We start from the raw sequence: 23,127 nt of genomic DNA, 5'->3' as shown, positions 1-23,127 counted from the left end.
TATGAAAGTCAAAATAATTTATCTTTAGAACTACAAATGTCTGCTCAGATATTATTTTGGCACACAGTTTCTGACATAATCTTGAGGCATTTTTCTTTGATCTCTTTTACATCTCCAGGAAAAGACAGAAGAGGACTGTTGTATTGCATAAGCTCTAGACTGCACTCCTCCAGCACCACTCCCAGCAGAAGCTGTTTGGATGTGCTTGTGCTTATTAGAGCTAAAAAACATACCTACATCTTACAGGCCCTGTCTGACCCCCTGTGTATGCAGAAATCTTGGTTTGGATATCTTTTGGTTCATTGGTTGGTTTTACTGTCACATAAAACTGAATTGCCGCAGCACACTGAAACAAATAAGTTCTCCCTCACAGATCCAGATCATGTTTCAAAACATTGCTAAGTCAATGAAGGCTCTGTCTGTGCCATTTACTTTTCATTAAAATTTCCAGCTCACCTGAAAAGTTTGGAAGTGTAGCACTGATCCAAAATAATCCCTTCTAACAATTTGAAGTGTTTGCAGGATCCTGATTTGCCAGCGATTTTCAGTTGCTAAATCAGGAAAGAGCTGCCAGTAGATGCTTGGAGGCTTTATTTTGCTAATAAGAAATGACTGCAGCACCCCAGAAAACAGTCAAAGTCATTCTATAAATAGCGAAGGTTTCTGTTACAAAATGCATTTGCATATATTAAATCAAGATGCCACAATTAAGGTAACAAATTCTGATGAGTGCACAGATAAAGTGATGAATAAACTCAACTGCACACAGTCCTGGGAGAAGTACAAAACTGAGACAAGAGAACATTTTGGTGTATTTGGGGAGGTACTGTTATACTCTCACTGGTTTGATACAAATTGCTAATAGTGAATACTGTAATGAAAACATGCAAGCCTATTAATAAAGTACACTGTCACCGGTCTTCTAAGCTTTCAGCGAGTACATCACAGCATTTTCATAATTATCATCACCAAATGGTTGAGTGAGTGCTGCAATTTAAATTACAAAATTAAAATGTTTGAACTATTTTCCTGCAAATCTGGAATGGCTACTTAAAGGATCTAAAGTGCCAGTGGAGTGGCAGGATTCTCCACAGTCAGTGATTGTCTGCTGTTTGCAATCAGTCTCCAATTTGTCATGCTGCTTCCAATAAAATATTAATGTAATCAGATGAAATTATTTCCCTACCAGGCCCAAATCTGGTTTGGAGTCAATGTCATGTTTGCTATTGTTCTGAATGAGTGCATGGTGCTCCAAGGACATAAGAGCAGGGAAGGGAGCAAAAAGTGAGGATTTAAAAATGATACTTGAAGTGGCATTACAAAGTGTTACACAGCATTTTAAAGCTTTAGGCTGCCATATCCCAGAAACATCACCCCAGAGATCTTAGAAACCTCCTGGCAGAGGAAAGGAGTAGAGACCGTCACACCATTGCTATCGTCCAATTCACATCCATTAACAGCAGCAGAACTAAAAACTGTGAACATTGAAAATCTATTAAAAAACAGTTACTTGGACAAGACGGAGCCACAAATATTCACAATTAGCAGAGCTATAGATCTTAAGTGATCAAACGTGAATGTCTGCATAAAGAAAGTGAATCTGACTACATTTTTTCCATTAGAAAGATCTGAGCTTCTTACCCATGAAATCCGGTCATTAATCTGGAGATGTAAATCAAGTTACAATTGAACAGAAACAATTACATTTTGGTTTTGGTTGACAGTAAGCTCAGGTTTCAAATCTAATAGAGTTATTCTGTGACCTCGAGCACCTCATCTGAAGTTCTTTCCATCCTTAAATGAAGATAATATTTTCCTGTCTTTCTACAGAGATTCAAAACCTTAGCTAGGTTGTAATTATTTATGTCTACACCTCTGAGAGCATAACTCAGCAAGATGGCTGTTTGCACATCTGAGCCTGGATGGTGCTGAGAACAAAATATTTACTTTATCCGTATCCAAATAAATTGTGCTAGAAGTATTGCATCAGTTGATTTAATGATGGTTTGTCACTTGCTTGTTTGTTTTTCAAATTGAATTCTAAATAAGGCTCTGATTCTACCAAAATATATGTACCCAACTTTTCTCACAGAAATCGATCCACTGAAAACAATGAGATTGGTCACAAAACTAACTTCAGGCTTAAGTACCCATCCATACAAAAAGAACACAGCAGAGCATAAAATAATGAAAACAGCCTTCGTCCTTGTAAAGTCAGAGAATCACAGAATGGCCTGGGTTGCAAAGGACCACAACGATCACCCAGATCACTCAAGTCCCCTATTGTGTGCAGGGTGGCCAACCACCAGCCCAGGCTGCCCAGAGCCACATCCAGCCTGGCCTTGAATGCCTGCAGGGATGGGGCATCCACAGCCTCCTTGGGCAACCCAAAGTCAACATGTCTGACATCTATTTTAATGCCTCTATCCTCACACCCCCTCTGAACACAAATCTGTGTCCTGTTATCTCCACTGACAGGTGAACTACACTCTTTGTTTCACTCAACGAAGATCATGGCCATCATCTGAAGAGTTTCTCGGTGTTCTCTGGTCTCATCCCTTTTGCATTTTAGTTGTCAACTTAACAGATAAAACAAGAAACTAAAGTGTTGGCTGACATCAGAGTCAGATAGATTCAAACTGACAACAGCAAATATACTCTCATTAGAAATAAAAAGCAAAGATGTGAAGTGTATAACCATAAACAAAGCAGTTCTCACATGGTCCCTAACAAGTGATCAAGCTCCCCCCCCCCCCCCCCCCCCCGCCTCTAAATTCAGTGGGTTTAGCTGTTTCTGAGAGACAGATATATCTTTATAATTCCTGCATGTGAGTGAAGAAAGAAGATGGCATTTAGTGGCAAAGTGCAGGGCAAGGGAACACGTCTGGATTTTACTAAGTGGTACGACAGCACAGCTGTTGATATCAGGTGTATTTGTGTTACTGCACAGTTTCCCTTAGAAGGCTCTCAGAGGGGTGCACTTCAATGGAAGAAGAGAAAATGCTCCTTCAGTTCCTCTCGTACAGGACATGATATGAATGATTGCTCCAGTACACTTGGGGATGACTTGTACCAGCAGTGCCAAGCAGCTTAGCCCTGCTGCAAGCACTTGTATGTCAGACTGTACCTGCCTGAGGCTGTTGCAGGCTGACCTCCATCATGCAAGTCTGTGAGGGGGATATAGACTGAGGCATTATCAAACTCCTCACTTGTGAATGATTTTTCTCTCCTAAACTGTTTACACGGTTCTGAAAACAAAGAATGAGAGGGTAAGGGGTCAAAGTGCTTACATCATACCCTGTATCCTGCTTGCTTGATGTGACAGAAGGCAGCTGGATTGTCAGGTAGCAATGACCTGCAGGAAAAACTTATTTTTCTCACAACTAACTCCTGAGAACATGATGGAGTATCCTCTCCCACTAAGAAGGCGATTGCTTGTACTTATTCTTAAGCCTTCCGGGTTGTATTTCTCATGTAGCAGCCAAAAAGTTCAGAATGCTTTGGAAGTTTAATGATAGCTGGTAAATGTACACAGAGGCCACGCGCAGTCACCAGAAGCACCCGTACCTCTGCACTGCAGCTGAAATCATCAACCATCAAAACCATGCTCTCAGCTTCCTCTGCAGGTCCCCAGGGAGAACACTGCCCACAGAGATGCAAAACTAAAACTACATATAACAGACTGCTTTCATCTAGCGTGAAGGTCACAAACAACATGCCCATATCTGAATAATGTGAAGAGAAATGGATTTAACTAAGGGTCTGAGCTGTTAACAAGAATACCTTCAAAACTTCACAAGATTTCCTCGTTTCCTTCATCATTAGAGAAATGTGGTATCTGGCTGCGCCTCGGAATGAGAGCGACAAGCATCATCTCTGCCAGGCCTTGGGATCATTTTGAAGGAGCGAATGACATGTTGCAAATTGGAAAGTATCATCTAGAGGGAAGAGTCCTATAAAGAGACAGAGGTCTTTAAACAAACCTGTATGCAAGAGAAGCCTAACTTTAAAGCTTTGTTTTTTCCCACTTTTTCAGTTTCTTAGAGCAGAGGGATACTGACAGCAAATAGCGACTTGCTGCAATCAGACCTGCTTGCTGAATTCTCCCTGATTACCTCAAACTGCGACTCTAAACTGATGACAAAAAGTTGTCTTGACTCATCAAGAAACTGATAAGGTTACAGATAACAGAACTGGATCAACAGGTTTTTTTTTCTAAGACAATTATTACATCTATAAAGGATGGAGGAGACAAAATAAATCATGAGTGCATCATTGGTGAAGACTGAGAAACAGGAAAATATTGCCAGTTCTCCATCTTTGAATACAAGTGTCAGCCCTGGAAAACCCAGCAGACACTTGATGGAAAATCATCAAGCATGTTTCTGAGAAAAGATCACATATAAAAAATAGGTATACGTATTTAGGCCAATAGTTGTGATGTATGTATATATGCTAATATACGAGGAAACAACTGGTCTTACTTGAGAATTGGCTCATTTCTTTTAGAGCCATAGTGGAAACTCCTACACTGCAGTTGTTCAGCATCTAACTTTGCTTAACCTGAGTTTATAGCCAACAATGAAATACAGTATTGAAAATTCAGTGACTTGGGACACACTCCAAGTTTTCTTATGTACATGCATTAGAGATCATAAATTTCAGAAGCACCCTTTGATGCTTTGATTTACCGTTTGGGAGTGAATTTAAGTCGACAGGTTAATCGTGGTTAACACATCCATTCCTACTAAACATCTCCTGTGATGTTAATGTGTTGTGGTTTAACCCAGCAGCGCCACACAGCCGTTTGTTCACTCCTTCCCAGTGGGGTGAGAGAGAGAACGGGAAGCAAAATAGAATATATATATATACATACATATATACAGGTGTAATATATAATACATATATATACAGGTGTTGGTTGGCAGGCAGTATGTAATATATATATATGTAATTGCATATATATATTACATATATATAATTACACACACACACACACACACACACACACATATATATATATGTAATTACATATATGCATTACATGCTGCCTGCCAACCAACACCTGACTAACAGCACAAACTGTCTCAGCTGAAGCCAGGACACAAAGATAAAGTGGGGTTAAGTTGAAGAAATGGATATAAGCAGTTAAAGGAGGTCATGCAAGTGTCTTTTTTTCTGGTATTGTCTGTTCAACAAGAACTATAATGGTAGATTGTGCTTTTGTTTTCACAGGAAATATGTTGAGTAACAAATATGTGACTTGAAGTGCACAATGAAAACCATCTGGTACTTAAAAGTCCTCAGTTTCCTTTCCTGGAGTCAGTTAATTGAAGAACGACTCACCTGAGCAAAATAATGGGCTGTCCAAAGATCTCGTTGGCTGCTCAAGAGAGCACTTTAGCAGGAAAAGTGACAATTATGTGGATTATGGTCAGACAAAGCATCTAAGTGTCTCATTTTCCTGTCCTGTTAAAACGCTCATATCTAAAGTTAAGGCTGTGTTATTAAGTACTTTCAAGACAAAGGAAAGCAATACTTTTGAGTTGCAGAAGCTGTAGAAAATGACCTGATGCTTACTTCTATGAATTTAAAGCATGAGATCCTCCTCTGCTAGGTCTGACAGGATCTTTGGGGACATGGGGGGAATGCAGGAGACAAAAATAGTAAGAAGAAAATCAAAAGAAAACCATTACGTGTACTTGCATTATTAAAAATATAAATAAAATTGTTTGGGTGGGTTGCAAACTAAACCTCAGAGAAATTCCAGAGGAGTAGCAACTAAATGTTAAGCATCTCTAAACCTACAGAAATTAGCAAAGACTTCTTTTAGAGCCCTTTTGCATATCTTTAATTGAGCAAATTAAAGATTGAAAATCCCTTTGTAAGCAACTGTTGGGAACTGCTGCCTCTCATCAGTCTGCTCCCAAAACCATGGAAAGAAGCCTTGTATCTAAGGGTCTGGAACACTGAGCTTGATGGCAATGCTGTCTTCAAGAAGTCTCCATACTTTGCCATGAATCCTGATCTCCCTGATACTATCATCATCATCCAGTTGGTTTGGTTCAGTTGCTCTGCACACGGCCATTACTGCTGTAGCATTTACTAGCTTAAAATCTCCAAAGTGGTTTTGATGAAATCTGCATGTGACTGAAGACTGGGAGAGAGAACAGGTTGAAAGAAGGAAAAGAAATAAGTACAAAGTGAGAGTGAACGAAAATGGAGAGATATATCTGCTGATTTATATTGATTTTCTATGACAGAGAAAAAAATACACTGCATTACACACATACACATAGAAAACTTAAACCTGAAAATTTGGTTATTGAACAAATCTCTTGCCTACAGCTTTGCAAATCACAGAATCACAGAATGGGAGCGGTTGGAAGGGAACTCAAGTGATCATTGAGTCCACCTGCCCTGCTGAACCAGGTATGCTACAGTGGGTAACTCAGGAAGGTGTCTAGCCAGGTCTTGAATATCTCCATAGAAGGAGACTCCACCACCTCTCAGTGCCAGTGCTCCATCACCCTTACCATAAAGAAGTTCTTCTGCATGTTGGCATGGAACTTCCTATGTTCAGGTTTTAGGCCATTATTCCCTGTCCTATCACTACACAGTACTGAGAAGAGCCTGGCTTCATCCATTTGTCTCTCACCTTTCTTTAGATGTTTATACACATTAATCAGATCCCCAGGTTGAGCAGACCCAGTTTACTCAGCTTTTCCTTGTATGGAAGATGCTCCAGGCCCTTCATCATCTTTGTGGCCCTCTGCTGTCTTTTTTGAACTGTCTTTTTTGAACTGGGGAGCCCAGAATTGGACACAGTAGTCTAAATGTGGCCTTCTCAGGACAGCGTAGAGGGGAAGGATCACCTCCCTTGACTTGCTGGACAATGTTCTTTGTAATACACTCCAGGGTATCATTGGCTTTCTTGACTACAAGGGCACACTGCTCATGGCCAACCTGTTGTCCACCAAGACCCACAGGTCCTTCCACCCCCTAACCTGTACTGATTCCTCCTCGGGTGCAAGACTCCACTCTTTCTCATCCGTTCCTCCCTGCCCAACTCTCCAGTATGTCCAGGTCTCACTGAATGGAAGCACGGCCTTCTGGTGTGCCAGCCAACCCTCCCAGCTTTGTTATAGCAGCAAACTTGCTGAGGGTGGACTCAGTTCCTTCATCGACATCGATGAAGATGTTGAACAAGACTGGACCCAAAGAGTCTGGATCAGAAAAAGCAAGGAGAGGTGAAAACATAAATATTGAGATCATGAATCAAATAGAAACCAGCAGTTAGCATTATGTTGTATACTTCATTAAATGATTGTCCTCACTGCCAAAAGAACACAAAAAGGCTGTTCAGAAACACTTGCCCTAGGCAGAGAAGTTATGAGATTGCTCATTCTAGAGACAAAGCAAGCTGGGGCAGACATGGCTTGAGTAAATAAAAAACTAACAGTGATACAATGCTTAAGGCAGACCTTAAGATTTCCTTGTCACCTGCTTCTGACATGTAACAAAAAGGAGAGAAACTGAAAGATGGGAAGCTCAAACCAAATTTCATAGTAATGATATGTAATTTAACCAGGAAATTAGTCTTCTCAACAGCAAGCTGATACCCGGCATTCAGCCAGATCTGAAACAAAAGGATAGGAAAACTGCAATTCTGAAGAATATCCGACCATTTTCACCGCTGGGCAGGGGCTAATCAGCTCCAGCTTTTAGATGAGAGGATTGAAACCAGAGTTGCAGGCAGGTAATTAAGCACCCCTATTCATCGACCCACTCATCTATTCTCCTCTAACCAAACAAAACCACACAAAAAGCCAGACCCAAAAGTAAACATACTCAGTAAAGGAAAATCACATGTATTTAACAAGTAAATGGCAATTTTAATTAGCCATATTTGTGGACAGTACTTATTCTTTCATTCAGGGAAGGTAATTTACTTCCAGTACTTTGTAACTGACTTTTAAAAATGTAACTGATCTCTGAATGGTAGTTTTTAATTGATGCAACTGGGCTTTGAAGCTTGTTTTTAATTGATTTATGAACTTTTTTCTGTATTTCCCACTCATGTGGCATGTCAAAAATATGGGAAACCAACTCAGACCAGCTTAGTTCAGACAATGTCATGTATCAATATGCAAGCAATATGCTGACATTTACTCCTCATTTTTCTGTATGAAAACACCCAACGCCCCTCTACACCGTTCCTCATTTCAGGCACTATATTTGAACTTTATTTATCTCAGTGCCATTTTTTCTCATCCCCATTGCTCCTGCCTCTGCCCTTATTCTGCACAGGTCATTTTGACAATGTGTTTCTACTTTTAAGAGGATAACAGTTATCCAAGGTGCGTGTTACCCAGTAATTCTCATGTACTCCTTGTTGCTGATAGATTCCAACTACTCTCTCGTAAGACAGAGAAAATATCCCCCACCACTAACAACAAGGAGCTCTTGGGACTTTGTTTCAGTGACTCATCTCCCTGGGACCTTGGTCCAAGTTGACCAATCTTAGGTAATCTTATATATGGGCAGACAGACTTTTTTCTTTATCAAGAGCTGTACCAAATGTCCCACTTATCCCTAAAAGGCAGAAAGTTGGGAATGTTAAGGGATAAAAAAAGATGAAAGAAAAATACAGATATCTGCAGGCTGTCAAAAACATAAATAAATCTAAGGCTGCCTTTCCAATGCTTCTTGAGAGGCTTCTGGAATCCTTCAAGAAGGAACCATGTTACTTAAGGAGGATGAAAACTTAGTAGTGTTACTTTTTCCAGAATCAGACTGTTTGTCAAAGCGGCAGAGTATTTTGTCTTCAAAGAGCTCTGTAATCCCCCACATCTTTGGCTGATCCTGCAAGGGCTGTCAGAGGGATGGTGATTTGTGCTGGGAGCTGCTGCTGGTCTGTTGTGAAGCCTATAGCAGAAATCTAAGACCAGTGGTAAGAAAGAAATGAAGCTGTATGGAGTCATCCCTGTCCTTTAAAAGCTCCTGATGTCAACGCTCAGTTTCAAAGCAAACTCTGCTGCAGGGCCAGGCCCTCCTCCATGAAGCTGGCAAGGAAAAACTAAACCAAGACTTAAAGAACCATTTCTGCACAAGGCTGCTTTATGCTTCACAAGCATTAGGATTCACAAGGGTTATTGCGGCGGGGCCAAATGTTTAAACAAAAAGAGGTAGGATGGATAGTTTCTTAGACTTGAAATCAGAATCCCTTAACTGTGCATCACAAAAAGGGTTGTAATGGCCCGAGAAATATATCCTGAAGTGCATTAAAGTTATTCATTTATTTATGTCTGTTTGTGGTATCAAAATAATTCAGAAATCATGCAGGGTGAATAAAAGGAAACCGTTTACTGAGAACCGGTTTAATACATTAGGCCATAGACCCTGCTATTAATGGGATGCTGCGTTAAGGTTGTGGAAGTAATTTCAAGGAGGACTTCAAAAGGTGGTAACAGAGAAGTAAAGGACAAACAGCTGATTCAATCTCTAATTCAGTCTGGCAAAGAAGAAAATGAAATGAAACAAAGCAGAGCATTAAAATAAATGAGAAGGAACTCCTCCCGGTCGCTACAATTTCAGTGTTTTACCACTACAGCAAGTCTGAACCTCATGGTTTCCCAGTCCCGCAGACCACAGCTTTCTGTTACAATCAAATAACAGATAATAATCAACCCAGGGTGCATAAAATGACTGCACACAGCTGGGAAAACACTCTTTTTCTAGCATATTCTTTGTCAGTTTTTGCCCTTAATACATACTCAACCTGATGTGCAGACTACCCACTGACTCACCCTCATCAGGATGAGAGCACACAGACCACTGTCAATCAAGGGCCCAGCTGGTTTGCTCCCTGCAAGTGGTTCTGAAGGAATGGTTAAATCTGTCTATGGGGATCTTCTCACAAGAAATAACTACGTGTCTGTTGTCCTAAGATTGATACCTTTTATTGTCTGGGTGATGTGATGGAGAGAAAAAAATAGTTAAGGCATGCTTGGCATATGTTTTGAGAACATTCAGTCTCCCAAAATAAAGACAAATCCATGGGCTTCACTCCTTGCTCTCTTCTGCTTGCTCTCATATTGCTTGAAGGGGGCAAACAGGGCTGAGGACTTCATGGTTCCTGTTCTAGAGATTGCAAATGGCCAACTCAGCTGTTAGCTCATTGTTTATGGCCCACTCAGCTGTTAGCTCATTGTTTATGGCCTGAGCCAAAGCATGAAGAGTGGAAATGTCAGAGAAACAGGCTAGCTGCTGAGATTTCTAGTCCAGATTTGTGAGCCCAAGAGGTTTAGATAAGGTAAAGGAACGCAGCAGCATTTGACATTGCGTAGAACTAAGTCAGCTCATTAACTGCTTTTTTACAAAGCTGTGCAAGACCTATTAATTTTGAAACTAAGCCCAGAGTATTAATGTTGTTGTGGTTTTCACTAAGGATTGATCTAGTATCTATTTATCAATGCAGTTCTATGTGCTCTAACTAACGGCTCTTTAAGACTTTAGACTAGTGGTTTCTTCACGTGTTCTCACAAAGGAGCATTTGCCACTAACTTCACAGAAAAAACAGGTTCATGTAACAAGTGTATAATACAGTGAAAGAAAAGTGAAAACACTGAGGGCAAAACAACTGCATAATTTAAAGGGCTCCATTGCTATGGAAATTTATGCTTTATATGGATAGGTGACTGAATGTGATGGGAGCAAAAGAAATGGATTTCTAACATTTTTTTGGCTGCTTTATAAATGAGAAACGTATTTGATATTTTGTTTCACACAGCTTTTTTCTTATCTTTATTTCTAGGCCCTCTGGCATCACTCGCACTCACTGACAATTGCTTCACACAATCCCTCCTTGGCTGCTCCAGTGGGCAGAAAGACAACCAGCATTATTTGCAGTGCCAAAACGTGCCCCTCAATATAGAAGCTAGAAAACACTGGTTGGTTTAAACCTCCATCATAACAGAAAGACAATTTATTCTTACTTTACTGAGATCAAGATGGCCATTTCCAAGTGATGATGATGACGGATCACTCTGCAGGTAGTATGTGATCTTAGAGCTGCCAGTCAGCAATGGTGTTTACTGATACACACACCTAAGCACTACTTATGTTCAGGCATTTTAACTCAAATATAGTCAATATAATAAACATTTAAACATAGATACACTTAGGGTATCAGCACCTACTTTTTAACTCAGTGTGCACAACAACTTAATAATATCATTACACATTATAAACACATCTCAGTATGTGATAAACATGCTGTGGTACATAAGAAAATTGGATTGCACATTTACCCTAATTGTTTGATGAGACATCATTATTCTAATTAACTGTATAGGTGATGATTGGCTACATTTTATTACATATCTTTCCACTGAACTGTGCTTGCAATTGCACTAGCTTAGTAGCATTATAATCCAAGCTGGACTTTCAAACAAGAGAACAAAGACAATTTCAGTATCATTTAGAGAAAGTGCACTTGACTGGGAGCCACACAGAGAAAGGGATGAGTAGCACATGTGATTTTTGAATATCGATGTAAATTGGTCATGAAAGCCATTTAGATGCTGAAGCCTATGCTTTGCTTTGATGACACTCATATGTCACTGTATCATCTTCTCATTAATTCAGTGAGGGAGAAAATTCAGAAAGAGAAAAGTGGATGGGGGATGACATGTAACTCCAGAGTCCTACTTTAATGGCCTGCAGACATTCCTACTCATTCTTGACCACTGTGGTGAAGTTCTAAACATCCCCACCATAATACTGCTGTTACCCACTTGGATATGAAAATAAGTTGCTCAGAAGCCCATTGGAGCCCCAGTGCAAGCCCAACTCTGCAAAAAATGGCAGCAATAATGCAGCCCTGAAATCCAGAAATTGTGGAACTGGCGTTCATAGAATCATCATAGAATCACAGAATGGCCTGGGTTGGAAAAGACCACAATGATCATCCAGTTCCAACCCCCTGCTGTGTGCAGGGTTGCCAACCAGCAGCCCAGGCTGCCCAGAGCCACATCCAGCCTGGCCTTGAATGCCTGCAGGGATGGGGCATCCACAGCCTCCTTGGGCAACATGTTCCAGTGCGTCACCACCCTCTGGGGGAAAAACTTCCACCCAGGAATATCTAACCTAAATTCACTCATCCTTTGGCCATGGCCCTGCTCAGGGCTGTAGTGAGGTTGGTGCTACGAAAGCAGTAGGACTTCCTCAAGTATCTCAAAACATGTGAAGCCCAAACCCAAAGGCTCTATCTGCCTTTCTACACACGCTATTATACAAGAGCAACATTAAGTATTAATACTCACTGATAGGAAGAAATAATGGGATTAGAATAATTTATTTTGAAAAATATCTTCCATCAGAGCAGAATGAACTGTGAGCACTGCTCATCGACACCATTTACCTGATAGGTCATTTCCTATAAATAAGAAATGTATGTAAATCGGCAGGTAATAGGAATCCTTGCGATGCTATTTGAGAGCTGCTTTTGCCTCCAGTTTTTCTGTTTTGTTTTGCTTTTTGCACTCAGAAGCACACTGCTGTCAGATCCTCCATTTTGACAGTCACTGGTGGAATCAATACTCTGCAATTCCCTTTTTGTCCTCCGGTTTGATGGAACTAGGAGAGGGATGATGGCTGTGTGCAGCTCAGCTGCAGTTGAGTCTTTTGATCTTGCACTTTGGTTCAGATTTTTGATCTTTGATTCTCACATCTGTTTTGCTGCCTCACTGCTTGTTAACAGCAGCGCTTGGGACAACTGTTGTCGCTGCAGGAATGCACCAAGACCTAACAATGCTTCTCCATTTCTGCTTTCCGTCCCTTCATCCTAACCCACCTCATCTCATGCTACACAGCGCATGGTGCCAAAGCCAGCCTTCCAAAACCTGAAATGATTTCGAGTAGCATACAAAATGTCATCCCTACAATTATATGTAAAATGAAAAAAAAGCACAAAGAAATATCCTTGGCACAATACCTCGGAAAGCTTTTCCACACAAAGATCTTGCAGGGAAAGTATTGCAGAGAAGCAGAGGAGTTTCTGCTTCCAATTTTGCTATTCTTATGAAGTAAGAGCTCTTCACGTGGGCTGTCTGCAAGGCGCTCCTTCCAGCAGCTGGCCTGCTGACTGAAAAATAAAGGCTTGAGGCAATCTGGCACGGATTTTGTGCCACAGACAATTGTAAGAGTGGCTTTTTGCCTCCCTGTTTTCCTACATGCCCTGCAGCTTGATATGGACTTTAGCATCACAAATGCAGCCTGAATACAAAAAAAAAATAAATATGCTTCAACTAGTAGAAAAAAACAACAATAACACAGACATGAGATAGCTATAATTAAAGTCATATCCATAAAATTACATGCACATATGTACATGATGCCCATATATATATTTAAGCAAAATTTAGTATTGCTTTTAATAGTATCTGTAATGCCTCGAGGAATGAGAGCTCGTTTAGGAGAAACTGGATAAACCAGATAGTCATGTAGCCGGGAAAAGGGAAATGCAGCATAGGTAGTTGCTCTTTCCTTCAAAGTCATTTTCTACTTTGAGATTTCCTCAAGAGTAATCCTAGGGGAAAAATAAAGCAAAGCAACATTGCCCTAAAAACTATTCAAAACATCTGCTGATCCTCTTCTTTGCCTTATGTTGTCAGACTGGCTATGAATTGGAGTGACATCATGAAGCTGACCGCCTCCAGAGAAATAAAGATGAAGGACCAGCAGAGTTTCTGTTGTTCTCTGCAGGGCTCAGGCCACAAGCAGCCCCAGAAGAACAACTGAGGACTGGGCTCAATTCAGCCAACTAACATCTCCAACTGCTGCTGTGAAAGGTAAAGTACGACATTTGCCACACAGATAAGACAGTGAAATAGATATCATAACACTTAGAAAAGCATTTTTTTAATATAACACTGCTTTTCTTCAGAGAAAAGCATGAGTAAGAGTGCTATGGACATCTGCACACCACAAAGAGCCTGAACACAGAAGAGAATTAATGCAAGTCTGAACAAATGAGCCAACACCTTAAAAAGAATCCAAACGCAAAATCATAGGATCATTAGGGTTGGAAAAGACCACTAAGATCCCCAAGTCCAACCACCAGTCTATCTCACTGTGCCCACTAAACCATGCCAGCCACTCTGCCCCAAGTCTGTTCTGTTATGTGGGGTTGTTGTTGTGGCCAGAGTATCATCAGACACTCAGATATTGTTGAACTCCAACCCACTGGCTTCAGCCCAGCGATCCAGGCTGTCCAGATCCCTCTGTAGGGCCTTCCTACCCTCAGGTCGATGGACACTTGGTGTTATCTGCAAACTTAATGAGGTTACATCTGTGAGTCATTTAGAAGCTAAATTCTCAAGGTTTTCATTTGCTTTAATGCTCCTCATTGAAAACTCATCCTTTTCTACATTAGTGACACAACGGAAAGACATGCTGGCTTTTCTTTGTTAAGCCTTCAGCTTTTAGTGGCTGAAGGAGCAGGCAAAGAAAAACAAGACCAGGAAGTATCACAGAAAGGAGGAATGTTGGACTTGACATGTCAACCCTCGCCACTAACACAGCACCTGCCATCATGCTGCTGATCCACGTGTCAGCCCATGTTCTGCCTCCTGCTCTCCCTTGGGTGACAAATATCCCCACCACCTTGCGTCCATCTGCTGGGTAAGCAGCAGTGCCTTGTACACCCATCAAAGCCTCCACCTGGGTAGTTAAGACCAAAGGAAAATTAAGATATGTTCTAAAAGACATGCTCAAAACAAGATGGGTATGAAAAGGGTGAAGCATTCTGAAATCGGTTCCCATAAACAGCAGTAATGATGTTCTGCATGATGAATTATGGGAGAGCAGCACCTGGTGCAGGGAAGCCAGGACTTAGTGTGAATATCATTAGTCTGGCTGCCGAATTAAAAACAATAGAAAGAAATTCGCCAGTGCCTTAGAAATACAAGTTCTGCTTAGATGGCAATGCTGATAGATTTTCATCTAAAAAGCTCTTTCAGGTGTCTATAATAACTGCCCCGTGTAAAATAAATCTCTCCCTTCACTTCTGAATGGCTGAAATATTAGAACAGAGGTGCTGAAAATACAAAAAAAAGCAATTAGTACTGGCTTTTCTAGGTTCTTGTCACCTCAGGTAAACTGATGGTATCACACAAAGATCAATGGAGTGCCCAGCCCAGTCCTGATTCTCACAGATAATGTAGCCTGGATGAGACAAAACCAGACCTGAATAAATGCATGAGGATAAAGAGATTCCATCGGTTTCTAGTGAATGTGGGCTGTTGCTGTTGCTGAGAAGACCTTCTTGGAATGAAGCACATTTAAATATGGGATTCCTAAACAGGATTTGGGGATTAACACCAACCGGGCTGCAGGTAATAATCAAGACTTGGCATACATGCTGTTGTCCATGGACTTGCTGGGAAGTCGTACACATAGGAAATCCTCACTCAGAGTGGATGTCCATGCATCAAGAGGACAAAAGAGCTCAGAGTGAGCCACACTGGTAGAGCCAGGTGACACTGTAAAGTGCAACTGACATCTTAGGAATAAAAAGTGTGTGTGTGCACACTGTTGTTAGCAAAGCTATCACCCTAAGACCTGCTTATTCTGCCTTTGCACACTGAACCTTATCAACACAAGTGGTAAGAGCACACACACAAAAAAGGAAAAGATAAATCTATGCCAAAAAAAAAGGTATGATTTTCCTTGTTTCTCGCTTCCTTATTGCACTGGGAAACGAGAGGACAGCAGCCTACAGCAAGACCTTATCTATCTCCTCTCCTTCCTCAAAACTTTGAAAAGCTCAGAATTTCAAATTTGCATTTTCTATTTTTAATCACAGAAACGCATAATCCCCCCCCCCCCCCCCCCCCCCCGTCCACCCCATGAGCTGATTAAGAAGCTTCTTTAAATAAGGCAGAGTAAACAAAGTCTGTGTCCACTCACTTATTCAGCTCCTTTCCCCTGGGGCTATACTGTGCCACGACTCTGCTTCTCCTTTTAGCATTTTGCTTATCTTCAGGCAGTGATTATTGAGCTTACTGTTAAATCTGGATCTTCAGAACTCAGAAGATACAATGATTCATTATCCTTGATAGCTATCTATCTTCCATCTGTTAGTCTAACACTGCTCCATCACATCTTATCTATTCAATCTTATTCCTACCCTTCCTTATGTCAAAAGATCTCTACCTGTACTGTAGGTAATTCCTTCTTTTATTCTCATTAACAACAGAAAATAAGATGAGGTGTGGGAGCAAAGAATTAAGTTTGGGTTAAAAGAGCTCACAGACCCCCTCACTGTGCCATGGGTGAGGTTTGCAGCTTTGGGGAATGTAAGAGGAAGCACCAAACGTTTGACACCCTCTTCCCTTTTGGAAGCAAGACACAAAGCACATTTGTCACATCCCAATATGAAAAGCACCTAATGCAACCAAAGTGCTAGAATGCAAATTGTCAAAGTGGCTGCCGTGTCCCTGGGGCACAGAAGTGGTGCAGCAGGGAGCTGATGACGGAGGCTTCTTGCACACACTGAGGAGAGCTCTGCTCAGGGCTGCCTCCTTAGCAGGGGCTGCACCAAGCCAACTTTTGAGTTAACATACATTATTCATACCAGTTTTATCAGGAGTTACCCTTACTTTGTCCTCTGCTTCATTTTGGTTCCAGCTGCCAAATCCCCTGGTGCCTTCCAAGTATAAATGATCAAGAGATATTTGAAGCACATTTACAGTTATTTGACTTCTGTTAACAACTTCATCCATTTAAGCACTTTAATATTAATATTTCCCAGGGTTACATTACAGGAATTACTACGGCTGTTGATTCATCACAAAGAATATTCTAAATTCTCTCTCTTCCAAATTATTTTGGCAATTTTAAATCCCAAGAGTTATTTCTGAGATGTGAGCTACAATGGTATTGTTCAGTGGCTTCCTTCTGTCTTTTCTTTAGCTTTTCAGTTTGTAATTATATATTTTGCTAAGTAATGCCCATTAGCTACATGTTTATCCTATTGTCAGACTTCTAAGAGAGAGTAAAATCCACTACTATAATCCTATCAGAGCAAAAATGTTTGGGATTTCCTTTGCAAAGTGCCTTATAAATACTGTGTGTAAGAATTTGCTAACAACAGCTCGGGGGCATTATGTAAAAAACAACAACCAAAAGCCCAACAATCCAAACTTTCAAGCCCTTATTAAAATATAAACTCATGCAAATGTACATTGCAGTGCACTAACTACAAGCACAGAGAAAACGTTATTCCAGGCAATTACAGAGAGATCAGAATTGATTCCTCCTTGGACTTTCCCTGCCATAAACATAAAGGGATTAATCCAACATTGGCAGAACTGTGGTGCATGTACTACCTGAGGACCTGTCCCCACAGTGTTTTGAGTGAATTCTGACCCATAGTGTTGCGTGTCAGCTGTAGTTGAATATCCCATACTTTTCCTTCTACAAATTTAATATGCCCAGAGGAAATACCTGTGGTATCCATTCATCCTTCTGCTGCTTCCTCAACCCATTCCAATTGCGTGGTAATGTTGAGGTGGTTAATTGAGCAGTTATGGAGCATGAAGTACAATAGAATGGATAGAGAGCCCAGGAGTGCTACCGAAGAAAAGAGACTGAAAAAGGCACCATAAGCTTCCACGGATTATTAAATTCCAGAAATATTCCTAATTTGTTATGTGACTTCAGTGTGAGACTCCTGTGTGAGACCTCTGCACCCCGAGAGCTAGAAACTGGAGTTCCCAGTGAGGCTTTCTTGTAGAGCTGTGCGTACGCTGCCTCCAGCGACAAGGCTGGGAAAACTTGGCAAGGCCATACAGCTGACAAGCACAGATATCAAAGCAGAAGGTGGGAACTGGAGGTGTTGGGACAGATAAACAGAAGAGAGAAGACTGTGCCCAACTCAGCAAAGCACTCTCAAGAACGAAGACTCCGGAGACATCAGCCAGTTTTTGGCAATGAAGGCAAATAACAGAGCTAATAAACAAAATAAAGCTGGAGACTGCTCCTTTTTTGAGGGACACCTAACCCATTCGGTTTGCTTGTGCTCTGCCAGGCTGAGCAGCATCAGCAAACTGGCCAGATCCCACCAGCTCTCCTGATGGGGAAGTGGATCTGCAGAGGAGCAGAAAGGTTGGGGAGAAGCCAGTAAAGCCTGGGAACTAAAAAGGTTCCTGGCATCAGCCATGATGAAGATCTTCAGCCAAGCACACAAATAAAACCAAAATGAAAATCAAATTACCCTGTTTCTTACTTCAATCTGCTGCATACATTTCTCATATAGCAGTTGACACTTGAGCTATAGTAAATTTAGCAATGAGATTTCCCTGTTTATAGCAGTATCAGTCCACTCTGGATATGTAAATGATACATCATAATCCAGAAATGATGACAGCATTTAATACAACAACATCATAAAACATAAAACACAGTGCACTTCTCTTCTGTGCGATCAGTCAAGTGCAGATGGCTAGGTGTTCAAAAGCTACTTGAAATGAGAACATGCAACCACAGGCAGCACTGCCCACTAAAAGCACAAAAATGAGACAGTCAAAAGCCTTGCGCTGCTTGGTGCCTGTTTCTGAGACAGCTTCTTGTCAAGAACTTTTCTCCTGCTATAGCTCGTGCTCATGGACTTTGGTCATGCTTTTCTTCCAAGGAGATCATGGTGGAATCCAGGAATGGGCTGTTCCTTGCCTTGGGCTCTCAGCAAGCCTGATGGCAGAGACATGTCCCTTACACCTGCATAAAAGCCAGCATTTTCTTTTCAAAATGAAAATGTCAGGGCAAGGTTTTGGTAAAATATGTACTTAGGAGATTTAGATATCGGACCTCTGCTGCTCAAGAGACAGGCAAGGTCTGCTCCATAGGTTAAAGAACATTCGGCCTCCTATGATTAAGCTGGGCTGATGCTGAAGAAGGAGTATGAGATTTATGGCTCCACAGGGTGTTTACACAAAACACAGTACATCTCTGCAGCCTATTGTAAGCCCGTAACTCTTTTGGGCACAAGTACTCAACTGGGAGCATGGGGATGCAATGTCCTGACCTATGCTCCATAGAGCAAAGGCTCTAGGATTCTATCACACACATTCAATTACAGTCTGTCCAGCAATTTTTTCTCTGTTCTAAAGTGAGCAAATATCTCACTGCTTTTCAAAGGATGGTCACTTTCAACAGGCCAGTGGAAATGTCCACTTCTAAGAAAAGATCATCGTATTTCCCCCTTCCCCTCAAAAATAACAAAAATAGAAATAAAAATAAAAATTGAAACAAGCCCACAAGTAAAGGAAGAAAAAAAGGAAGAAAGGAAGAAAAGAGGAAAGGAGGGAGGGAGGGGAGGGGAGGTGACGGAAGGGGAGGAAAGGGGAGGGGAGGGGAGAGAAAAAAGGTAATCCAATTAGCTCCTACAGCAGGTGCAAAATTCTTGCCCCCAAGACAAGGTCTGACAATACTTGAAAGGACAAACAAATACATGCAGCAATTGCTTTTGTTATTAATCCATTGCTCAAAATACTGCCTTTGCCAGAAAGCCAAGGAGTGAAAGCTAAGTGGGAAAAATGTCTCCTGAGTATATTGAAGTGTTTCTATCTGAACAGATGTCCTCTCGTTTCTGTTATAAAGCAAACACGCTCTTGCATGACTCAGTTAATGCTCAAACATGATAAACCATCTGAAAAGAAAATAATTGTGTTATTCCTTTCTTAAATTATTATGTATTCCAGATAGAGGATAATTTCGAATGCAATGCTTTAGTAATCAATGATGAGGTGGTTCCCTTTCTCTAAGTCATTAAAATTTCATGCATCCAGCCTCCAATCACTTAGAACTGCATCTTTCATGCTTTGCATGTTTCCTTATATTTGACAATTCATGAGCCATTTGCTTATGCTATTTCCCCAAGAAAGTTATGCATTAATTTTTAAAGTAATAAAGATATGCAAGTGTATACATGAAAAGTTTCCTGCTTATAAATGATCTTGCTTTGATGGATGCAGTATATTAAGCCCTTCCATTTCTTTAGAGCCGTGTAGTCCAGAATTTCTGATATCACAGATGTACTTATATCACTCTGGTAAACATGACCCACGTAATACAGCATGTACCTCAAACTCAACACAACACAGACACTAGGAATGGTCACCAGCATCCTCTCCTTAACTGACTGAACGAAGCTGTGATCTGATCAAGGAAACATATATTTTCCTAGTGCATAAATAGGCACATTTCTTTCATGAGATAACAAAGTATATATATTCAAAAATTAGGTTTTAAGAGCAACCTGATCTGGTGGGAGGCAACCCTGCCCATGGCAAGGGGGTTTGGAGTTTGATGATTTTTAAGGTCTCTTCCAACCTAAGTCATTCTATGATTCTATGAGCTCTATCCCACGGGATTCTCCTGGGGAAACTGGCAGCCTTGGACAGGTGGACTCTTCTACAAACATCTGCAAACGCTAGAACAGTTTCTGAATATTAAATAATATTCCTATAAGTTCAATTGTTTCTGAGATGACTACAAATATATATATAATAATCAACTTGTTAGTAACTCAGTGTTAAAGGCCAAGAATTCACAAGTGATTTAATCTCTTAAACAACTTGAAAGGTTCCCCTATTAAATATTGAAATTATTGGGAAACCCTTCCAAAGGATAAAACTTCAGACCTTGTTAATTAGGATGGTAAAAGTAACATCCTCTGTTTCCAAATTATTCTACTTCCCCTGTTCAGGCTGTGTAATTTATTATGAATCAAATGAATAATTCATAGCTACTCTGAGACCTTGGCCAACTCCTCACAGAATCATCTGTGAACAATGCACTGTTCAAACTTCAGGCCACTTTGCTGTGGCTGTGTTTAGTATCCCAGCATCTATGTTTACTGGCTGGCATGCTCTTCACCAACCTGAAATCATCAGTATTTGCACAAAAACCTGACTCCGCAGACCCCCGGCAAAATAACAATATTTAACGTATGGCAAAATCTGCATCCACTTCAGAAAGGATTTTAATTATTTTGTCAAGTATTGTGAAGCTCACAAGAAGAATTGTGGAATTGAATGATAGAATCACCAAGACTGGAAAACACCTCCAAGGTCATCTAGTCCAACACCTTGTATTCTGGCCACAAGAAGGAATGCAACACTGAATTCAGCAAATTAGGAAAAAATTGCCAAGTCAGAGACACCCAACATTCCTCACACCTCAGTCTCTGATGTAGTTCTAAGGAGGGACAGAGAGAAGGCAAAAATTGTTGAAGAATTTAACACATTAATCATATTGACAGCAAGAGAATAGTTCTGCTCTGAGAAATGTCAAATACATCGTGCATTTCTGATTCCCAACAGCGTGAAGTAGGTTAGATATCAATGGAGAAGCAAAAGACTAAAAGTTTAAAGGAATATGTATTCATTGCAGGCAGTGAGCTGAGATACATAAGATAGCTAATGTACATATCCATTGCTGTCTGGTTTATTAATAAAATTTAACTGTCGGTGTGGGACAAGCTTTTCTCTTTTTCACTCTCTAAAGCCCAACAATAGAAAGCTGTAGCCATAGTAACACTGATGCTGTTATTAGGGAGAACCACTCACATCCACTCAAAAAGAAGCATTTTTAAACTCAAACATCAGCAATGAAGTAGTGTAGGTGGGGGCAAGGTACTACCTACTGTGTTGTAAAAGCAAATATGCCCAAAGACCAATACAGCTTCAGCTGGCAATAAAATGGGCAGGTTGTGACATTCTGTGCTGCTGCAGCATTTTGTTTTATTGGGGAAAAAAAATAAAGAATTCAGGCAGTTATATCAAAGAGACCAAAAGGCAAAGAAAAGCCCCTGTGATATCCAAGTCCTGCTGCTGTCAGCAGTCCATCTTTCAGTGATTTCAGTAGGGGCAGGACTTGGTCTGCGGCTTGGAGTGGATGAATGGAGATTCTCTGGGCAGCTGCAGACTTTATCTCAGGATAAAGTCAGGAATATGCTGTGAAAAGATTTCCAGCAGGGACAACTTCCTGTATCTCCAGCTCAGACTGTATTCTAGGAGAGGGATGGATGCCGCAGTTATAATCCCAAAGGTGAGAACATCCCAAATTTGTTGTGGTGGATAGCAGTAGCAAACCCAATGAGGAACATTTTATATCACCTAGTAATAACAGTACAGGCAAAGACAAACAGTAGATTTTTTTTTCTCCCCCTGTTCAGCACGTCAGCCAACCAACTGCATTTTCTCACTGCAGACTTAGCAGCACTATAACCCAATTACACAGTGATAGTGGCATTAGGCAGTTATCAGACTTGACATCCTCCATCCTCCTTCAACAAGACCATGTCCTACAGAGAAGCTGCAGAGGAGGCATCCCAAGAGACATGCCAATTCACCATACTTCCCTCCATGTCTTTTAACTTCGGTACTTTCTTGAACCAAGGAAAGATAACAATGGGCACAACAGCTAACACCTGGTCCCACCAGGGAAAGCAACTTGAGCCCAGGAGAGGCAGAGGCATGGAGTGACACCAGGACCCAACAAGAACAGGACTGGAAGGCAGCCCATGCCTGGCCCATGCCAGCCAGCCACAGCTTGAGCACTGTTTTGCAGGGCTGCTGCAAAGACAAAACTGCTCATGGCTCCCATCCAAATTTAGCAAGGCTTTTTAATCAGCAAAGCCAAAATCTAATAGGAAAGCCCAGGAACACCTGCAGTGATGCCCAGCATGGTACTGGCTTTTCCTTGCCTTTGTTGAAGAGTTCCTGCGAATATGCCCTGATTTCTTTTAAAACAGTTCCTTTGCATATTCCCTGCTGGGGCAAATGGTAGAGCTCTAAGTGTCTTAAAAAAAAGCATTTAATTTAGATTTAATAGGGCAGTAAAAGTATCTACGGGCTCTAGAAGAGCACTTACAACAATTTAATGAGTACACAGGATAAATCTGGGCAAGGCCTACCCCAGAAACACCACACAGCGTCTGCTTTGGAGTTCATTATCCAAGAAGATTTACCTGCTTACTTTACATTTGTGATTAAATTTGCAATAAAAGTTGCAACCTAGCTGAAGCTCGAAGCCCTGTTTTTCCCCATGAGTTTACAAACA

This window comes from Excalfactoria chinensis, chromosome 3, assembly GCF_039878825.1.
Source record: "Excalfactoria chinensis isolate bCotChi1 chromosome 3, bCotChi1.hap2, whole genome shotgun sequence".
NCBI lineage: Eukaryota > Metazoa > Chordata > Aves > Galliformes > Phasianidae > Excalfactoria > Excalfactoria chinensis.
Note: the sequence above shows the minus strand (reverse complement) of the source record.